Here is a 24151-nt window from a genome sequence, read left to right as displayed (position 1 = left end):
CAAGGTCAGACCAAAAAATTTCACGGATAATATTTTAGCGGAACTTTTTAATACCTTAAATCCCTATTTTAATGGTGTTGTTTGCTCTTTTTTAAAATAAGGACAAAAAAGACCCATGCCTTGAGGATTCAGAGGACTAATATATTCTACAAAAATGTTCTCCGTAATATTTTACATAAATTTGCTGAACGCATTTTATACGTAAAATGTAAGGATCACAACGCCGATACACGTGTCTTTTTTTTGTCTCCTCTATCAAAATTTATTGGTCTGACATTGTAATTTTGGAAAAAAATTGATTTTGTTGTATAGTGTAATTAAACAAAACCTTCATCTTCACGGGTTGAAATAGTAACGGTTCAATAAGTCTGTGACTTTTTTAATGAAACACAGTTTTTTTGATAAAAAATCATTTCATTTTTCAACATAGTCTCCTTTTTTTTATCCCTTCCAAAAAATATAATTTATCGAGGTTATCAAAATAGGTATTTGCTTGTGAGATGATGTCTTCAGGTTTGGAAACAAGAAATCCAGATAATAGGCTAAATTCGGAGCAAAAGGTGGATGAACGAGCATTTCGTAGCCTAATTCGTGAACTATAGGTGGCCCTAATCATTTCATTCTCACCCACCAGGTTGCAGAATTTTGTTAAAAAAAATCATTATGAAGAAATTCCGGTTGGGTCTAAGTCCATTTTTTGTGCCGTTATTATAAATACTTGATTTCATGTTAAATTTTTGTTAAGTTTCATCAAAATCGGCCCACAAAATATATAAAATTTAGCTATCATTCCTATAGAAATTCCAAATTATTGAAAAATTTAACCTTTGATCTTCACTATTTATGGTTTAATGTTTTCCAATTTTAGTAAAACTTTCAGAATATATTTAGAATTATCTGGAAAATAATATTCTGAATTGGTTCTACTTAAAATTCATAACATTAAGGGAATAGAGCTCATTCTTTTCTCGAAAATTGCAAAATATAAATCGCGGGTACGGAAAAACTATAGGAGATATTTTCATAATTTTTTCACATTTTTATTCCCTATTATATTTTCAATAAATCCCAAAGAAGATGATCAAAAAATTCTGTAATTTGTTTAATAAAATTTTTAAAAATTTTTAAACCTGCGAATAGGTTAACGGTATCCTCCGAAGACAAAAACTCATATACATGTAAATATGGATATATTTTAATAAAAAATTGGAGTGAAAGTGAGAAAAATTCAAAAAGTCATCAACTGTAAACACACAGTTTGACGAATATTTAGATGAGCATATCAGTAGGTTCGGGAACATTAAGTGCCAAATAAAATTGGATTATTGAAAAACTTTCCCTCAAAAACAGACAACTCAAAGAAAAAACTCAGTTGCTGCAAAGCGGAGTAAGGAAACCAAGAAGATCCATTATTTAGAAGAGGAAAACTTTTACGTGAACTAATGGTTGGTACTGGAGTTCCACAAGAATGTGCGATTACTTTTTAATATAATATTTGATATCATCATGAGTCACGCGATCGTAGAAAATCGAAGCATTCTATGGAGACTTCACAAACGACTGGAGGAACTTTAGTTCATTCAGAAAACTTAAGTCCATAAGACATAAGGCCAATGTATCTCTGGAAGATTTCTACTCATTCTACTATCTTGGCTCCATTATTACTGACACGTTAGAGAAAATCATGTAATTTAGTTTAACTATAAACAAGAGTATTCACATGCTGCTAAAATCCTGTAGCCTTCAATGATATAAGAACTAAGTCTTGACTATAAGATCGTTTTAACCTGATCATATGGAATCCTATTCTAAGCAATATTGATCTTAAACTGAGGGCCACAGGGAAAATATAAAATATGTGCCAAAAATATCCAGTATACTTGACTAACATTATTTCTGTTGGTGTAAATCTTCAAATTCTGCCAGTTTTCTTTACGGTTTCGGGATTTTTTTCCAAAACACTTTAAAATGTAATTTAATACGAGTATATGCGCCGTTGCAGCTTGTTGTTCCTTAATTTTATTATTAGTAAATTCAGTTAAAGGATTCAGATTCGGTTTAATGTATGGAATTCTTTTAATATTACGAGTATTTCGTTTGAACGCTCGCTTGCTCGCTCGATCGTTTCATGTTGTGTGTGGATGTGTGTGTGTGTGTGTACTTGCGGTCATATCTATTGGGACATTTGTTAAGCTTGTAGCGCAGTGGCCGTGTTTTACCTGTTTGTTAATGGCGTTCATATTAACATGAGTTTCTGTTGTTGTTCATTCACTCGTTTTAGATATAGACCATTGTCATTGTCAACCACACAAAGCTAACTCATCTCATGCGGGCATGTGACGCAGCGATTCCACTACATTCGGAACAACACCAAATCACAACAACAAACAACATCAAAGGCCGCAGCCTTTTTAATGGCTGAAAATCAAAGAAATAAAAAAGAGGAACCAGATACAACAAGAGTCGAGAACGAGCAACAACAAAAAACAACAAAATTATCTTATAATCCAGTCAATATGGATTTTAATATCATTAACTATTTTATAGTTGTTGCTTTGGATGTATGTAGTTGTTGCTGTTGTTGTCTTTTAACTTATAAATTTGTTATCACTTGAATAAACACCAAACATTTGTTACCAATCAACGTTTTCTTAATTTTTACGACTCGTACGTTTAATTCGTATAAAAGCGGAGTGAATTTTTAACACGGTGACATGTTGTTGTAGTCGCTTTCATTTGTTCTTTGTTGCTTTTGTTGCTGTTTGTTTTGTTCTTGCCAAACTTAAAAGCCAACCAGTGTCGGATAATTCTTAACTTAATGCTCTACTTTACAGAACATTGAAAGCCATTCTTAGTGTGGGAGTTGGGTTTGTAACATGCGAAAAATGCAATTAATGCTCGGTTTCCCTACTTCGATTTGTTTTATGTGTAAGCAAATACATAGAACAAGAATATAAACAATTACATATTTTTGCATTCCTATTACAGGAACCGGTACAGTAGGTCAATGTCATACACATAAGACTTGCTGTCTCACTATCAATGGACTAGATGTGCATGATCTTAGATTATAATCAATAGAGTGAATTATCTGGGGATCACTTATCGTTCAATAGAGTTGAAGCGCAGCATTTATCGCCATTTCGTTTGGTATTCCAGAACAAAATTGGACAAACATGAGAGATATCAAGGCCACATACCATAACTCCTACCTTTGATCCTTTTGCATTGACCTAAAAAGAACTCACTTGCTCAGATAAAAATGACTACCAACTGGCGCAGTATTCAGAGTTGTCCTAAAGTTCACCAAGAACTTCCTAGTATGGTCGCATGACCAAAGTGTCTCAGGATCTATTCTCTTAATAGAATTCAGAGTAATCCCTGTGGTCGTATCATAGATTTAAAGTTCATTAAGTCAAAAAGAGCTCTAGATAGCATTGAACACCGCCTTTAGGCTCAATGCATATATCGCTTGGAATCATAGATCCTATGAAAATGCTTTCATAATAGGGAGGAACTTTGGTTTTTCGTTCCCGTCCTGTATGGAATCTGATGATGGTCCATTACTTGATTTAAAAGGGATTAAAAGGGATAGAGTGGGCGGAGGTGTCTACATTCCTGGATTTGAAATAATGATGTCCTTTAGACTCCCAAATGGATGTAGTAATCTTGATCAGATATTACAGGATTGGTAGGGATGTTCGTATATATACTGATAGTAAAGTTGCAATCAAACCCATGATAGGTGTTTATACAACATCAAATATAGTCCAGGAATGACAGGCATCCTTAAATGCGATGGCGAGACATTCAACAGTTTTACTCACTTGGATACGTGGACATAGAGATAATGAAGGCAATTGTATTGTTGATAACATGGCAAGAATAGGAGCCTCGATGTCGGAAGATGAGATAGACTTCATATGTGGCATTCCGCTATCGATGAGTAAGCAACGATTAAATAATGCATATTATGAACCTGCCCAAACAAGGTAGGGTAATGAATCCACCTGCGTTCGACTGTAAACGCTGCTCGTATCTACATCGTTTACAACGAATACGATTTAGCAATTTGGTGGCGATGATCACCGGGCATTGCACTTTTGGTTCCCATGCTGCAAGACTTGGGTTACCTTATCACGGCTTCTGCAGAAGTTGTCAGAATGAATCCGGCACTGGGTGATCTACGTGCCAGGGTTTTAGGTGAGCGATCCTTTAGTACCCTCTCCGGGTTATCTGTGAAGGAACTAAGGTACACTAAGACGGCTTTACTACGGATAACAGGTGGTTGATAAGACCGAACAAGCAAATTGCACTTCATAGTGACCCAGCAACTGTCTCATGATGGTCTGCGTTAGTTGAATTCCTTGAATTCTTAAATTCTTCTCATCCTACACCTCCCATTTTTACCCACACTTTTCTCTTGCATACTTCACTCTGACTTAATATATATACTTTTCATTTTCTCTTCAGGTATCACAAAGGGTCATGATTGGACCCAAGTGAGCTGTACGAGATGAAGGTTTTGAGCGGCAGCCTAATTACCTAACCTATGTTTTCCAAGCTTAGAATGATCAATCAGTCTGACATTATAACTTTTGCAGAACCTTGTCGTAAATAAGAAAAGTTTCAGGCTTAGTGGGGTGGGTACCTTGATAGTGGCAAATGCTAATGATGTTGTATTTCTTATTAAATCGTTGTAAGAAATTTTCCTTGTTGTATGGAAATTTTTCTCATGGAATCAGCATTATCATGGCCCAATGATAGCGGTCTAGGGGTCAACCCGGCGAAGACCAAAATTGGTAATTTTTACAAGAATATATAAAATCCTGGACTAGCTCGTTTGTAAGGAGCCAAAAACCTTTTCGTAGTTTTGCACTTCAAGCTTTCGTGTAAGCGGTGGTAATTTGTGGACAGATGAATATCCAATTTCTCTGTTGTTATTTGTGGTTTCACTAGTTTGGCTCTCTTGATTTTGCTCTTTTTTTTCTTCTTCTTGGACCAGCACTCAGGGGATGACCCATGCTCATGCTTAGCATTGTGTTGGAACTAGGAAAATATGTTATGGGATGGAGGAAAGAGGGAGTAGTGTTTGTGGACATACGATTTGAACTTTCCTACATTGAAAATTACAGGTAATTAGTATATTGTGCAGTCCACTGGTAAATCGATGTATGAAAAGTTCCAGAGTATATTTAGAATTATCTGGACTATAATATTCTGCTTAAAATTCATAAGAGTAAGGAAATAGAGCTCATTCGCCTAAAAATTGCCAAATAATTGGTTTTTCCCAAAAATTTCAAAATTTAAATCGCAGGTACGGAAAAACTATAAGAGATATTTTCATAATTTTTTCACATTTTTATTCCCTATTATATTCTTAATAAATCCCAATGAGATGATCAAAAAATTCTGAAATTTGTTTAACAAAATTTTTAAAAATTTGAAAATGGAGTTTTGAAACTGCCGGTAAAAAAAATTTATTTTTTTGTTCATACCTAGGAATAGGTTAGCGGTATCCTACGAAGACAAAAACTCATATTTTTACTTAAAATATTGACATATTTTAAGTAAAAATGAGCTTTAATTTTAGTATTTACCAAAATATGTTAATTTTATTCCTACATTTCTTATTCTAGTTGCCTGAGACACGTTAATGGCCTGGCGAATTTTTAATAACTTTAAAATTTTTTGACCAATTTCTGTTTTTTATGTCTCATTAGAACGACAATTACGTATAAATTTCGATTCTTTTAAATTAAATTGCAAAAGTAATTTTTTAATGGCAAAATTTTTACAAAAATTGAAAAAAATGCATTTTTCCCCTTGTAAATGCATCTTAAAACTTCAGAGGGCTTGCGGCACGTCTTATCGCCAACCGATTTACCTAAAATTTTTTCAGGATTATTTTTTTACTAATGTTCACCAAACTGGAGGGTGAGAATGGCCAAAATCCAACATTCGTTTATTATGGGTCACCCTATGCCACACTCCTTGTTCCCATCCGTCCCATTTTTGGATAAACTTCATGTACTGATAAGAAATTGATTCGTATAATGTTTGAAGGCTGTCGCAATAATAGTTCTGCAGATATTCGAAAATACTATATATTTTGCATGGGAAGTTCCACGCCCACTTATCCTCTCCCGCCCATTTTCAGCTATTCAGGACAAAGTTGGAAGAATCTAGTAATTATAAATCTCAAGATCTATAATTAAATCATATGAAGTTTGAAGCCTATCACATTTACAGTTCTCCAGATATTCGAAAATAACTATTTACTTTGCATGGTAGGTGCTACGCCCACTAATTTAATACCGCCCATTTTCAGCTAAACCATGTAAAATGATAAGGGTGCTATTCGGACTAAATTTCAAGACATCCACAATTATAGTTCACCATATATTTGAAAATAAATATTTACTTTGTATGGGAGGTGTCACACCCCCTGTTCCGATCGGTCCCATTTTTAGTTAAACTTCAAACAGTGATACGAAATTGCTTCGTATACAGTTTGAAGATAGTTCACAAATATTGCCCTCTTTTGTCCCTTTGTGGTACAAGTTAAGAAAAACTATATAGTATATTATTGCTTCCAAGTAAAGGAATATCTATGTTCCAAATTCCAATCAAATCGGTGCAGCCGTTTACTCTTGATTGTTTAAGACCTAAAGGTACCAATTTTACCGGTTTCCCCCCTTTAAATCTCTTTCTGGTCAAAGTATTAAAAAAAGATATAGCCTATTGACGCTTATAAGCGTGATGCTCAAACAAACCAACAAACAAACTTACAAAGACATTTACATATGTATATATTTATATGGATAATATTTTCAAAACAACTATTTTTATATATTAATTTTTAAGTTTTTATTGTATTATATAGTAGCACCACAAAATTTTAAGATCAAAATACAGAAAAGGGATGACTGGGATGCAGACTCCGTATTCCGGGATGTAGCGATCTCAGTCTACAATTTTTCTTTCCATATCATTGCTCTTTCAAGATATGGACTGTCATGTGCAATTTATGGGGACTACCAGACTCACAAAGGAAGGGCGATTTACTGATGTTCAGAATTCACTTCGATTCACAAAATTTGTTATTACGACTGTTGTTCATATTTTGAGATGGATATTGGTCCATTTTTTTGATACTACAACCACAAAATAACATTAAAATTAATTTATTAATGAATAATAAATTTTTGGTATTTTGAAAATGTATTTTCTAGCATCATATTTAATGTGGTTTTACATTACAATACTTTGTATTATAATCAGGGTTTCGTTGTCTATAATATTGTACAAAATCAAATAGATTTTCAAAATGTATTTTTATTTGAACATTTTTCAAATACCTGATATTTTTTGGATTTACACTACAACACTTTTTGAAATTTTGATTTGTATTAATACAAACTATTGTAGTGTTAAATCCCTTTTAGAAATAGAAATGGATGAATAAAGGAAAGGGAACAAATATATCAATATGAGTTCTCAGACTTCTGAATCCATGTTAGTACATAATTATGATGTAGGGTAAAATAAATATGGCCATTAATTCCTGTCTCTCTTTAGTAACATACTTTTCTGTTATTCCTGTGTATCCATTCGTAGCTTTTTGTCGGTGTAACCACAAAAATTAGTCTCATCATCGTAGTCGTCGTCATCATCAACATCGTCAGATTGGTGTCTTAAGGTTGTGATCAATTATGTATATCTTAATTGGTTTTGATGTTATTTTGTTTCTTTCTTTTTTTTCATCTTTAGATTTTGGGATGTCGTTTGTGCTTGATTTTAAAAGCGTGGAAATTTATGATGGTTTCTTATATTTTAAAGAGACAAAACTGAGAAAAAAAATAAGACTTAAATTTGACTGGCGCAAAAAAATACAAAACCATTTTTGTTTGTAGTTTTTATTTTCAACTCTCATTTGAATGTATAAAAATTTTTATTTGTGGTTTTTATTATTATTTACGACAGATTAAATTTCTTTATTTAATGACACAGGAAAACCATATATTTTATTTAGCCAAATAAAATATATGATGAAACTGAATAGAACGAATTTGTGGAATACAGACATACATACCTATATACATATAAACTACTAAAATTGAAATAAATATTTAAAGTTTTTAAGAAACACTAAGTGACAAAGTGATTCTTTCAAATGTGAACTTGTTTAGATAAAATCTAAAGAATGTTAAAAGTGTCATTAAGTCTGCTAAAGTGATAAATTATTATAATAACTAGTTGTAACTAAAAAATGTTGAGAGCGAAAGAGTCTGCTTCAAATTACTTATTAAATAGTTTAAAAGTTCTTAGAATTGCAAATTATGATTCAATAACTTTTTGAATCAAAAGTCGCACAGTGCAAACATGATAAAATAATTGTGAATCATGGATAATAATGAATGTTATATTTTTGGAAAGCCTATATAAATATAATCAGCCTTATCATGTAAGGCGTAGTCGTTTTACGACAACGACAGTTTCGTACTAGATTAATGAAACAGATTGAATAATTTCTTTAATCTAGTACGAAAACGTCGTTGTCGTAAAACGACTACGCCTTACATGACAAGGCTGAATATTTAAATAAAATTTAGATTTACTTTTTTGTTGACAACAGAGGGCGCTAATTCGTTGAACATAAAAAAGCGCATTAATTATTGTTTTTGATAGTTGATTAGGTTTTGTAATAGACCAAATAAATGCCAAATAACACTATCCAACAGAATTTTTGGAACATACTAGCGACCCTATAATTATGAAAGTGCATGTTGAGTAGATCATTTTTGTAGAACAAACTTATAGTCCAGTGGGTCAAAGTTTTAATTTTTTTCTCGATGGTAGCATTATACTAACTGAAAAAAATGTTGTAAGTTAATATCTGAGAGAATTCTTATTGTCAGAGTTATATTGTGGAATTTTATGGGTATAATTTCTGTGGAAGATCTTAACCCCCTATTTCCTCTCTTTAAAGATTAAAATATTCTTAATTAGCAAAATTACACGCTATATCGGGTCTCACATTTTTTAAAAATATATCCAAAAAATCCAAATATGTTCCGAATGAGTTGAAGTTTAAAATATAATACATATGTAAGTTATCTCATTTAGTTCAAGAGATATTTAGGTTATAAATATATGTTAACAAATATTTTTTTTTAATTCTGCTCGATCCATTTTTGGTTTTTTAGATATGGCGGGCATGCGGAGTTTGCCAAAAAAAAAGACCGTCGAAGCCCGTCCAATAACTATATACATCATTTAAAGAAATTTCTGGGGAATGTCTTTGGAAAAAAAATTGTAGCCGCCAGCACCCGCCGAAATATTTTTTTTTTTTAATTTTTATGGAATGGAATTTTTAGAAATATTATTTTTTTTATTATTGATTTTTATATATCTAGACCCTACTGTAACTTGAAATATAGTAAATACAGATCTTTTTAAAAATTTAGTTTCAGAAACACATGAAAACGTAGTTTTTTATTTTTTTATTAATGATTTATATATGGGGGATTTCACGTCAAGTGAACCAATTTTTAAAATCGATGTCTTCCGATCGGGATGAAATTTACACCAAGGTTAGACCTATTGGATAGTAATTCAGACACAATTTTTCTACAAGATCGATCCAGAACTCTCTGAGTTCTCTCTGAGAACTCTCTGAGGCCAAACATGTGATTTTTCTCATCCATGTAACTTATTACCTATTGTTCTTAGCAAAATGTGTTCTAAATAGTTTAGATAGCTATTTCTTCAATCTTTCGAAAAAAAATATTTAAAAAAAAATAATAAAAAAATTTTAATATTTTTTTTCCGAAATCAAAAACTTTTTTTTCAAAATGGGCCCTTTTTTTCTTATAATAAAGCTTAGATATTTTCCTTGAAGACATACTTGGTCGATTAGTGGGATGCGAGTTTGATATCTATCAAAAAATGTTTTGTAACTCAAAACATGAAATTTTTGACTTTTTTTGCAAAAAAACTTTGTTGACTTTTTTATTTTAAATGGAACCTTTTTTTAATTTTTTTTTGCTCAAAAGAAAGTTACAGTAGGGTCTAAATATATATATTTAGACCCTACTGTAACTTGAAAAAAAGTTTAGAATCGGGGACACCAATTCTATATATAAAGAGCGCCAAATAATTTTGTTCACCTCGATTTTGATTTGGAACCACAGTGCGATCTTCGAAACGGCATCATGCTTGTATAGCCCTATATCTTGTTTAAATCCATACAAAGTTATTTTGCTATCACAAAGTTTTAAATCGCAGTGGGGTATTTTCCCCGTTTTAGGAATTGTGGTATTTTAAAATAAAAAGTGTCAAAAATTGTAACGCCATTGATTTAAGGACATTTGGATCTACACTATTTCCAATTTTTGATGTATTATCTTTAACCGTTGAAATTTTGAATTAATTCAAACTTTATATTTTTGTTTAGTTTCTAAAATAAATCAAGTTCGAAAAATTCATAAAATTATTTAACTTCACTAAACTATTAAGCTTCAAGTCCTAAAGTTTTTAATAATACCAACAACTTATACAAAAAGCTTATATTAATTCACCAGGAGCTCCACAAACCTTGCTCCCTTTTGAAAAATTTTAAATTTTTTTTTATACATTCCATGCAAAGTGTGTTTTGGAAAAATCGTAAAAAATACGTCCAGTTTTTCATGTTCCAATTTTGAATGTGTGTAACTTTTTATAGGGATGATAACTTACATATGTATGCATATTTTTTGTAGATCTCCTTAAGGACTATTTATATTTGAAATTTCAACTCATTCGGATCATATTTGGATTTTTGGAGATATTTCTAAAAAATGTGAGACCCGATATGGCGTGTAATTTTTCTAATTAAGCGTAAAGGGCTTTATTTACAACTTTTGTATCTTAGGGGTGACCCGCACTTAAATTTTACGGCAAAAAAAATCGTGGAATATTTTAATCCTAAAATGTCCTTTTTGAAAGGACTTTTTTTCGTTTTTCTCGAAAAAGAGTTCAAATTGGCCCCTAAAGAGAGGAGATAGGGGATTAAGATCTTCCACAAAAAAGATCCCCATAAAATTCCACAATATAATTCTGACAAAAAGAATTTTCTCAGATTTTAACTTACAACATTTTATTTAGTTAGTATAATGATACCTTCGATCAAAAAATTAAAAATTTGCCCCACTGTAAAAAAAATTCAGACCAGCTGGACTATAAGTTTATTCTACAAAAATTATCCACTCAACATGGCCTTTCAGAATTATAGGGTCGCTATTCTATTCCAATTAAAAAGTCTAAATTTTTAGGACAGTGCAATTATAGAAAATAATTTGTTACATTTTATTAGAATCGGATAATGCTTAAGAATTTTACAGCTAATTTAAGAAAAAGTATTTGTGGAAGCATAATAAGTCCTTGGAGCTATTGAAATAATATTTGGCACACTGTTTAATAATACAACTATAATAATATGAACCAATTTTCAATGTGTTCTGATCAATTAGATTTTTAAGATTCAGTATACATACATATGTATATCTGATATTTTTCATAATTAGACTATCAGACATTAACTTACCAATATTCTTGAATCACTCTTCTATTTTTGCCGATTCGATTTATAGGAACTGTGAGTCAGTGACTGGCCTTAATGCTTTTCCATTAACAGTTAAACTAGGTTTTAATATAAAAATCACTTCCTTATTTATTACTTTCATATGATACATAATGACTCTATTATAAATTACTTTCAAATAAAGTTACCACAACATCAACTCAATCAATAAACAAATAAAATACATAACAATAAAACAATAGAATTTATTTTTTAAGCAAAAAAACTCAATGCAGCTTCCGTTCATTGATAGTTAATTTGCAAAATTATAATTCAACCTCGAAAATAAGAAAAATAAATAGCAAACGAAACAAACCTCATCATAATGTTGCAGATAGACATTAGGCGCCACCTGTCACCTATATGCCACAACAACAAAATTTCTGCACGATTTTCCATTATGAATATAAGTAGTGGCATTATCATGTTTAAGGTAGTAAGTAGTAAGTTAAATGCCGGTTTTGGAATAAATCCGTTTGTAGGTATGAATCTACTTAGAGGGTTGCATGTAAAAGTACTTACTTACTACAATAGTAAGTTTGTATTTATGTATATGAGAGCATGATGATATCTTTTTGATAATGTTAACAAAAGGAACAAAAACAAAAAGCTTAACATAAGTTAAAACACTATTAACTTACGAAAAACAAGCATTTTCAAAAAGAAAATAAACATTTGAATAAGAACAGAAATGTTGCTTTAGCTTGCCTGATTCTTTTGAATAAGGAAACTTAATTCAGTTTACAAATTAATTCCAAATATAGGGTAATATACAGCACAAATTTTAAGACGATCGGTCCAGTGGTTTAGTCTCCTATAAGTTACAAACAAATAAAAAAACATGGATAAACACAAAAAATTCCTAATTTTACCCGTTTATCCCCTTGTAGGGCGACTTTTGAAAAGGTACTTTCAAAATACAGAACAGAATCGGTTCAGCAGTTTAGGAGTGATTGCAGAACAAATAAACAAACAAACTTACAAAGACAGTTATATAGAGTAGCTAACAAAAGTTGTTCCTTTGTTTTCGGACCACTAAAACTTTTAGATATTTATGGCTCTAATCCCCACCGTTGTCATGGGAGCCCAGCATCATATACGTTTGTTACCCTACTCAATTTTCGCCAAGCATCCTTTATGAACATTTTTTGGCTCAACAACATCTTTGTACCTTACTCCATTACAATGTTGCATGGGGGGTCTTAAAGACGCCACAATATGCTGCCTTATGAGCTCTTCTTTTTTTGGGAGGCAAACAAAACAATTGCAGAAAAAAATTGTGTAACTATGAGAAACATGATTGTTAATGTTACAATGGAAGTCATGTTTTTCTACTCGTACTTTATTAAAACATGAAAACAAAACCAATTCTAAATACAAAGAATAACAAAACAAAAGCAAATAAAACAATAGTTTACAATAAGACCTCACAGAGATTCCAGAAGTGAGTCCAATATAACGAAATATTAAGGGATTTGTTCATATTTAAATGCAATAAAATTTAACAGATTTTGTGTAATTACAATAAAATAGTCTTTAACAAGTCCGACATTAATTTTGACGACGCGAAATTATTAACAGCACAACTAAATGTTGCAACATTGTCTCGACGTCTTTAATAACTCACAAACTAACTAATTTCGAATGTCGCGTCTTTTTCAGTGCGTTAATGATGTTGAATTTCTTTCGTATCTTTTCGCCGTAATATATTGCTTTTAACGTAATGTCTCTATCTTTTGCACTTCCAGCTGAGAAAAACCACAAAATCTATTTTGTCTTTACACCCCACAGTTCCTTTGTGCCACAGAATTGTTTTCGAAACTCATTCATTTTTCCATTCAATTCACAACTCACGATGAAGAACAGTTTAGAATTGAACAGTTTGACCAATTTGAAAAAGGTTGTGTAAACGATGTCTGTCTGCGAGTGTTTATGTTAGAGGCAAATATCCTGCTGTTAAACATTGCGTGTATAGTCTGACGTCTTTAATTGAGTTATCCTTAGAGGTCAGCGCTACATTAGTGGCAGCAGCAGCAGTCTATGGCTGAATTCTTGTGCTTTCTACTTTTAGTTCTCTAATTTCTTGTTTTACCAAAAACAAGAAGGAGTTTGTGCGCCTGCGCACACGTATATTTAAGTTTGTGTGTGTTCTTTACCTTAAGTGTGTTTTTAGTTCATGTTTTGACAGTTATTAATACCTGAATGTCATTTAAAATGATCGTATTTTTATTCTTAACGTATTTTTTGTTTGGTTCTCTCATACCATCATATTTATTTTGTTGTTCTTTGAATAGTTTTTTTCTCCTTATTTTTTGCCATGATTTATGATATCTAGATGACCTTATTGGTTTTTTGTTTTACCTGAATCAGCGATTTCGGCTTGGCTGTATGTATTGCGAGTTGCTTGCTTGTTTGCTAGTTTCCTTTATCTAAGACAATTGTCGTCTTTAGCTGTATTGTCTGCAAGTCTGTTCGTATGTCTGGCTGTAAGGAAAGATCTTATAGGGATCTTTGTTTGCTTACCAATCTTTTTCAACTAATACTTATACTGTGATAAAGAGAAGAGACCCCATAGTGTTTCTTTGTTAGATTTTGTTTTGACTTCTTCTATTTAGTTGAGAATTGTTTGTTTGTGTGAATTATTATTTTTTTTTTTTTGCAATATCATCTTATGCATAATAAATTAAGATCCTATTTTGTTTCATTGTGGATTATTAAATCGACAATTGTTTAAACCTTTTGTGTAAAGCATATGGTCGGTCCTCCTCTATTGCCATTTTTTCTTTTATGCTTCTGTGATGTGTAACGAATTGTGATTAAATTGAGTTATTATCTTTGCTTTATTTAAAATACCTCATTTCAATTTATAATCAGCACTTAAGAAAAGGTGTGATAGATTTCGCAATAATTTAGGTTTAACGAAACGTACCTAGTTAAACAAATATTCTTGAAATAATGAAGACTATCGAGTCTATAATCATTTATACTCTAAATGAAAATATTTAACCGTGAAATTTCTTTGTCCAGTACATTTGCTAACTTGACATTTAATGTACTTTCATCCACCAATCAAAAATTTAAATGGAAATTTCCAAAAAAGAATTTTTTTTTTTTAATTTAAAACTTTTTATAATTTTATTCAAAATATTCAAGAACTTATAAGTAGAAAATTTATGAAGAATATGTATTTCATGATTCCGGCGAAAAGCACAGAAAAAACACAAGTGTATATTTTTGAATTCAAAATTTAGAAAAACGTAAAAATCGTACACAATTTTCAAAGGGGACAAGGTTTGTTGAACTTCTGAAGAGTAAATAAAGACTATATAAGTATTTGTTGAAAACCTAAGGACTTGAAAATTGATATTTTAGTAAAATTAAATAATTTTATACATTTTTGGGACGTCATTTACCTTAAAAACTTAAAAAAAATTAATATGGTGATTTTCCATGAAGAAAAATATAAAATTTGAATTAATGAAAAATTTTAACAGTTAAAGATATCATGACAAAATTTGGAAATGCAACATCTGAAACATATGAAGCTTTTTCGAGGATCGGTGGTTTGCCTTTTTAGAATTTTTTACTTAAAACTATTTTTTTTTTAAATTGGCCAAGTTTGTATATGTCTGGTCGGGACTTGGTCCCCTCAAGGGAGCCAAATTTAATTTTATACTATTAACTTCCCTTCCGAATCATATAAAAATTTTATATAGTCCCGAAGGGAAAAAACGTAAAAAATACGTCCCTTTTTACAAGTTCCAACTTTTGATGCGTATAACTTTTTGTAGGGAACAGATAACTGTTAGCAAGTTTTTATACCCTACACCACCATAGTGGGGAGGGTATTATGCGTTTGTGCAGATGTTTGTAACGCCCAAAAATATTAGTCTAACACCCACCTTAAAGTATACCGATCGACTTAGAATCACTTTCTGAGTCGATTAAACGATGTCCGTCCGTCCGTCCGTCCGTCCGTCTGGTTGGCTGGCTGTCCTTGTAAACCTTGTGCGCAGAGTACAGGTCGCAATTTTGAAGATATTTCGATCAAATTTGGTACGTATTACTTTTTCGGCCCAAGAACCAAGCCTATTGAAACTGGCTGAAATCGGTCCATTATTTCACCTAGCCCCCATACAAATGTCCCCTCGAAATTGGACTTTATCGGTCATAAACGTTTAATTTATCTATGTATCTACACAATTTTCGCTCCAAATAAGTTTTATATATACAAAATTCATGTCACCAAATTTTGTTACGATCGGTCCATAATTAGTCATAGCTCCCATATAGACCCGCTTCCGAAAATCACTTTAACGTGCATAAATCGCTTAAAAATGTTGGTATACACACAAAATTCTACATAGTTAACTTTAATATAGACATAAATCACACGACCTAATTTCATGGTGATCGGTCCATAATTGGTCATAGCTCCCATATAAGGCCCACTTCCGAAAATCACTCAAAAATATAAATTATTGATATTTTAAAAGAAAAATATTTTTACTCATTTACTTGGTGTAGGGTATTATATGGTCGGGCCTGACGGATATTTTAAAAATAAATAGGCCCGCCCTCTAAAAACAATAAAAAGATCGATCAAAATTAAAAAAAAAAAATCAATAAACCTAAATATTTCTTCAACTAATAGAGATAACCTACACTTGTAATCGTATTTTTTGTAGACATTCTCAAGGACTATTTATATTTCATTCGGATCATAAATGGATTTCTGGTGGTTTTTTTAAAAAAATTGAGACCCGTCGTAACCAACTTTCAGAGGACACGCACTGGCCCCCATTAGCGCTAGACAGCTGAACAAACATATGGCAATATATCCAATAGTTCCAGAGATACCGAATTATTTCCAAATAAAAGTTTCTAAACCACTATGCATGTGTGGAGCAACGGTCGGATGGACATCGCTTAACGACTCATAAAGCTATCCTAAGCAAATTGGTACATGTACTTTAAGGTGGGTGTTGGGACAATATTTTTGCACGTTACAAACATCAGCACTAATTTAATATACTCTCCCCAATATGGGTAATTAATAAATTGACATTATATCACGTTTTATTATACATTTTGGGGATTTCATGTCAAATGAATCAACTTTTGAAATCGATCAGGAAGAAATTTAATTTATCCTATTGGATAGTAATTCAGACACAATTTTTCAACAAGATCGGTCGAGAATTCTCTGTGTTAGAGTGGGTGATCACTGAAATTTTTTGCCAAACAGGTTTTTTTTCATCCATGTAACTTATTACTAGGGGGCGGATTTTCATGCATTTATTATTGGAAAATATGCGCCTAAAATATGCTTCAAAAAAATCAAAATATGACCTAAAAATTTAAAAAATATGCACTTATATTTTTGTGCAGAAACATAAAATAATTAAGTACGGATTTCGAAATGTTCAAAACATACACGACACTGTTCCCAGCAGTTAGAACTCTTTAAATTATACCAGGAATTAAACAATTAAAGTTCTAAAACTATTTTTAAAATAATTTTTCTTCTGATAAAACGGTAGATATATTAATTGTAATATCTTGGTATGAATACTTGTTTAAAGCCATAATCTTTAGAGCTTCAATATTGTGACTTTCCTTTTAAAATCATCAATATTTTGATCGTGCTGTAAAGTAGCATCCAACCTTAATTTTTATCTCGTAATAACCCAGCAATTAAGCAATTTGTAAATGTATCCCTTATATATTTTGGGTCATTTGACGTGCTATTTGTAAAGCAGAGAGTAATCTAGTTTAAAGACAATTGTCACTTAAGTGTCTCTATGTAATCTATAGTGTAGGGACTTTAAACGTTAATTGTGTAGTGCATTTGTCCCTAAATTATCGAAAATCACTAATTTACAACAGTCTCGTAGAGCTGCTTGGAAATGACTGTCAGGAGCGATAACTGTGTATGTGAAGTTACAAAAGCTTTCGATAACAAAATCTTTTATAAATCAAATTTGCAATGAAAACAAATATGAATGTTTTTCGATACATTTAATAAATTTTTGATACTTAAAAAAACTAAACTTTTTGGAAGAAAAATGTTTTGAAATGATAATTTTCAATTACTGATAGAGAAATGAAGAACTTAATGCCAGTTTCTCGATGTCGAATGAAGTTAGTCGATAACATTTATTGCTATTTCTATAACAAAATCGACAAAAATTTTCTTGTCGAAATAATGTATTGCCCATTAACTACAAAAAATTATATTTTTATTAAAAATTGTCATAATATGCATATAAATATGCATTTTGAAGTAAAATATTACAAAATATGCATTTTCAATAAAATATGCACTAACAAATCGATGGCATTTTGCAGCAAAATGTGAGATTCGGATAGTTAATTTGTCTACATTTTATTTGGACGTTCCGGAAAAAACATGCATTTGCATATAAATCCGCCCCCTACTTATTACCTATTGTTCTTAGCAAATGTTTTCTAACTCAAGACATACAATTTTTTTTGCATAATCTAAGACATTTGTGACTTTTTTTCAAATGGAATATATTGCAAACTTCAAACATTTCAGTATATTTGTTTAAAAATACAATTGGGGTATTCAAAAGGTCTGCTATTTGGTCGTATTGTCATAATGTCGTAAAATATTTTTTTAGTTTAAACAAATTCTGGTTGTGCTGCAAACAAAAAAAGTGTTATTTTATGACAAACCAATAAACATAGTTCAAAAAGTCTTATTAGTTTATAACTTTTTTGTTTGAAACCCAACAAAGTTTTGTTTAAACTAAAAAAATATTTTATGACATTATGACAATACGACCTAATAGGAAACCGTTTGAATCCCCCAAATATTTTAAAATCATGCTAAAGCTAAGTTTTTAAATAAATATCTATTACAAAATTAAAATGTTTGATTGGAAACATTGTTTTTGCATTTGCTTTTATTATACTGTAGTTGTCGCTTACTTAATCTTTGCATTATTGATTAACCGTTTAATTGATCAATCAAAAAGAAATGCAATAAAAAAATTTCATATAAGGAATACGAGGAAATTGCAATTTTATTGCATTCTTAATTGCCTATAACGTAGTTCTCTTAAATTGATCATCGAAGAAAAGTATATCCCTAAAGTACATAATTTTTTGCCAATTGACAGGATCGTTATATTAATAGTTGCAAAAAAAAAATGCAACCAAAATTTTATAAACATTTTTAACAACCTCCTCATATCTTCTAAAACCTAACAAAATTCATAGTTTCTTTGATAGTTTCCCCTATTTTCATAAAACCGGTATTTTATCGATTTCCCATTATTTTCCATGTTCCCAATAATTTCTCCAAGTAATTTTCCAATTGGATGAAATTAAATATGACACCCAAAAGTAGGCAACATGAAATTTTAACATTTTTAATATCAACGATCTGTTATTATGCAGCCCTAAAGTATGCTAAATTTGTTAACTGTAATAATTTGTTTGTAGTTTTGTGTTGCCTGTGTGTGTTAAAACTGCAATATGTATGGATGTATATGGATTTTAATGAAGTGAACAAGAAAAAGAGGATTTTAAAAAAGAAAATTAACGTAATCTGTGATCTATCATATTTTCCGAACTTCTAAAGTAAAAAACTACTATAATATTCTTAAAAAATTTTAAAATTAATATATTCGACGTAAAAATCACACATATTTATAATTATTCAACACAATTCAGCTACGATCGCCAAACTGAATGACGTTATAAATACGATTTAGTTAAAGCAGACATATTAAAATCATTTACAAATTCCATCATTGAAAAGGTAAAATGAAACAAAATTAATTCATATTTCCTATAAATTGAAATAAAATTATTGCATAATATACTTAAACACTTTAAACATATAACAATGGTAAACTATAGTTTAAAATCATTTAATTTTATTAATATGAATTCCAATTAAGTTTTAATAATAGATTTCTTTTATTATTTTGCAACAGAAAATTCTTAAAATTCTATTTACATTTCACAATACAATTTTTCATATTTTTTTTTGTTTTATTTCTTTAATTTTATTCAATTTCATTTAAAACATAACAATTTCAATTGATTTCTTTTCATTTTAAATATTTAATAGCATTTATTTGATTTTAGTTTTATTAGAGATTTTTTTTATTTGTTTTAAAAACAAATAAATATAAATACAAAACAATTGCAGTTAATAATAGAATTATTAGCTGGTATTGTTGCTATTGTTGTATTACAGTGGAGTAGTATAGAAAGTGGTATTTGGAATTGAAAAGTTAAACTTCTATTGATACGTATACAAAGGAAACATTTTTTAATTAATTTATTATCTAAACTATCTATTAAATACACAGTACATAGAATAATATAACTATGAAACATTGTTTTCTATTTCAAATAGAACAATTCGCAAAATTAAATGTATGTTAGTGAGAGTAGGTGTTCAAAAATGACTCAGTAGGACTACCCTACACCTTTTATGATGGCATTCACTTTAACGTGGATATTAAAGTTGAAGTGTTTAAAATAAGAAATGTTTGAATGTTTAAATTTTGTAAATTTTTATTTTGCATAGTTTTACTTGGAATACATAAAGACTGGTTGAAAAAAAATCTAGGATGTTTTGGTATGAGGTTCCGAATATTATTAAAACTTCCTCGCGAAATGGCCTACATGTTTTTTAAAAAATTTTCAGGAGATACCAAAAACTTCGAAATCAGACTAGATATAATATGTTAGTAATTGATAAAATTTTCATAGAAATTAAACTTCTAACCCCCAGTAACACGAAGCCTGGTTATGTTTTAACTAATAGTTATACTGACAGTTTTCATACAAAAATAATTTTAACCGACAGTATAACTATTAGTTAAGGCATAACCAGGCTTCGTGTTAATGGGGGTAACAAGTAAGAGTGTTATTATTTTTTGGATATAGGGGTTACATGGGATTAGGATCAATTATGGGCCGATTAGCACAAAAGTTGTTAGGAATATGTATGTAGGTTCATATCGTGTTTCCAACAGACAGACGGACGAACGGACATATCTAGATCGTCTTAGAATATGACCGAAATAAACAAAGCATACATATTATATTTAGTCGTTATTAGCAAAAAAAAAACCCTTTCACGCTATTTTAAAAGTAGCTGGACAAAATTACAAAAATATGTGTCTTCAGAATATAATAAAATATGTAATTATATTATTTATAATAGCTAACAGCTTGATCTCATTCAATGTAAACAATAGTTTGGTTTTCAAAAGTGAAGCGCGTGAAAGTTAAATATTAAATAATATTCGCTCAACTAAATAACACATTATAGACATTAAAATTAGTTTTAAATTAATGTATATTTCATTTTATTAGTGCCCAGCATTGTCCTGTTTTAGTACTTTAAAGTTGGGTCTCAAATATAACGAAAGACTGTCTTTTAAATTCGTTTTAAAAACGTTACTGAACAGATGGGATTAAAGAATATTCAAATTACTTAAAAAATTCAAAGTTATTGCACTCGAAACTATCCTTTTTATAGTTATTAACCTCTTGTTGCAAATGAGTAAGATGTTTATGTTTCAATTAAATCAAATTTTTTGATTTTTTTTTATAAAATATAGCAATTATGTAAAATCTTTTTGGAAAAGATATTAAAAATGTGATATTTAAATACTAGAAGCTTTTGTTTGTTCTACTTTAGAATTGTATTGTCATAATTTCAAAAAATTTTTTGTTTAAAGTATTTTTCGTGTGAGAGTTTATCTTTCCCGGGAAATATTACACAAATTTTGTTCATTTCCCGAAGTTTTTTATTACTATATTAGGCAAAAAATTAATAACAATTTTGAAATAATGTGTCAATATATACTTTTATCAATAGAATTAAGAAGTCCATCTACGATGAATCTGGAAAAAAATGTATAATTCGTTTCGATAGATATCTTTTTAAATCAGAATGTATAAAAATAAATTTAAGCCAATATAATTGTAAGTTTTTTCTCTAAATATGACTATTAAAAATTCTAATGTTAAGCATCTCAATAATTCACTTAAGTACTTAAATTTTCAATTTGTATTAAGTCGATATACTAGAAATTTAATTTGCCTGTTTTAAATAAACATTTCCCATTAAAAATATCCCGGGATTTTCTAAAAACATAATTCCCGGAAAACTGTTCCCGATAAGCAACTCTAGTTGTGATTCATTGAGGTGATTGTCATTTAATTTGACAACATGATTTCAGCTTAGAAGCTATGAATGATTAGCGCATCATTTTGTCATTATATGAGTAGGAATATAAATTTATAAACGTTTAACTTTGACCAAATTATCGCATTCGATATCGAGTAAAATATATCGTAATTTTCTTATTTTTGATTTGGCATTCGATATCGAGCAAGAAATTTAGTACATTTTATCATAATTTCGATATCGAAATCATTTTTCGATACGATAGCTCATTCGATCACGAATGCGGTAATTTGGCAACTGATTTCGGGAGTAATGCTTATATGTGATCTATATCCAGTTACTTCCCGATGCGTACAAAACTATAGAGAAAACACATTCGTTGTGATGAGCAAATTTGTAGCCAGTCGTATGATTCGAAAGGAAGTCAGTTGAGAAATAACTGAATGTATATATTTCAGACATTTATGATCGATTAAGCCGTGTTTTGGAAGGATTTTTTAATGGAGGCTACGTAAGTAAGTAATGAATGGATTAAATTGGGGGCACAATATCATGGGAGAGATTTGGGGATTTTAATAAAATTTTGAGGATAATACATTAATTTCATCAATAGCAAATATTTTTATTAAATTTTTTATATTGAAGTCAGATGTTTTATGACTTGTCAAAAATAAACCACTTAACTGTCTAAAATGCTGATGTAAACAGTATATTTTGAAAATTACAAGTGTGTAAATGCACTATAAAACTCATATAAGTCTATGATATAATGTTCAAAGTCACATATCTCGCCACATACGCTCTTGTATATTCATGCATTTAGGAGTTATGCACCAAAATTTTGTATATTTAAGATTTCATAAAAAAATCGAACAAACATTGTAGAAGGTTTCAAATTGTTTAAGTGTCAAATAACTTATTCGACTGATATAAACGATATTAGAAGATGATATGCCTATTTTTTTAAAATATCGAGAATTTAAATATTCCTGTTCCCAAAAATTCAAGCACTTGAACATTTTGTTGGAATTTGACTTGACTGCTAATGTAATTATTCTTTGTTGAAAAATATTGGAAAAATTTTATATTTTCCAAACGAAAAAACATATGGTTTGAATTTTCAATTATGGACCCGATCCGATGGCGTATCTTTTGAACGCGATTTTTGTTTTTAATAACTTATATGTCATTTTGAAGGGTACATATCTGTCATTTATTCTCACTTAGCTATTGAACATTATAGTGTAAACAACAAAGTTTTTTTTTTCTTCGAAAATGTCGAATTTTAATTAATTTACTTTTTTAATTTGAAAAAAGTGACGCTGAAGCATACCGGTGCGTCATTTGGGGGAAGTTTTGCTTTACTTCTTTAATTTGAAAAAAGTGTCGCTGAAGCACACCCGTTGCTCACCAAAGCTTATGGTGAATGAGTTTCTTCGGTCTCAATATGCAAGAGATGGTTTGTGCGGTTCAGAAGTGGTGAATTTGACGCCGAAGACAAAGATCGCCCAGGCCACCCAAACAAATTTGAATACTACGAATTGTAGGCATTACTCCATGAAAACTCAACAATGGCTTGCAAAATCACTGAGAGGCACTCAAGGAGTAGGCATTACTACATGAAGATTGTTGTCAAACTCAACAATAGCTTGCAAAATCATTGGGAGGCACTCAAGGAGCAATTTCAAAATGTTTGCTAGTAGCAGGATTCATCAAAAAGCTGGGAAATTGGGTACAATACAAATTGAAGCCGATATTATGTTGGAAAATCATTATTGCACCGAATCATTAATTGCGATGAAAAATGGATCCATTACGGCCAAGCAGCCGAATTGACACCAAAGCCAAATAGCCATACCGCTAAGGAAATGCTCTGTATTTGCTGGGAGCAAAAGGGTCCCATTTATTATGAGCTGCTTGAATCTGGGCAGACCATCACAGGGAACCTTTACCAAATGCAACTCCAGACCTTGCCCCGTCCGACTAGTATTTGTTTCAATCGTAGCAGAACGCTACGATTGAAACACTTTAGAATAGAGTATCTGCTTGAATCTTGGCCTTAATTGATGAGCAGTTATTTTGTCTAGGAATCCTTATAGGAAAAGGTCAAAAGGTCAAGCAATTGGCAATACTTTGAATGAATTTATGTTGTACAAATGTTTCAAAATAAAAGCTAAAATTTTTAAAAATCCCACATTTAAGCCATACACCCAATATTAGAAATTTTTTGCAAGGAATCAAATTCGTTTAAAGATAAATGTGTAAATTTATAGGAAATAAACATTTAAGACTATGCAATAACAATATTTCTTAATTTCAATGCACGTCAAATTTTGAATATA

This window comes from Calliphora vicina, chromosome 3, assembly GCF_958450345.1.
Source record: "Calliphora vicina chromosome 3, idCalVici1.1, whole genome shotgun sequence".
Lineage (NCBI taxonomy): Eukaryota > Metazoa > Arthropoda > Insecta > Diptera > Calliphoridae > Calliphora > Calliphora vicina.
Note: the sequence above shows the minus strand (reverse complement) of the source record.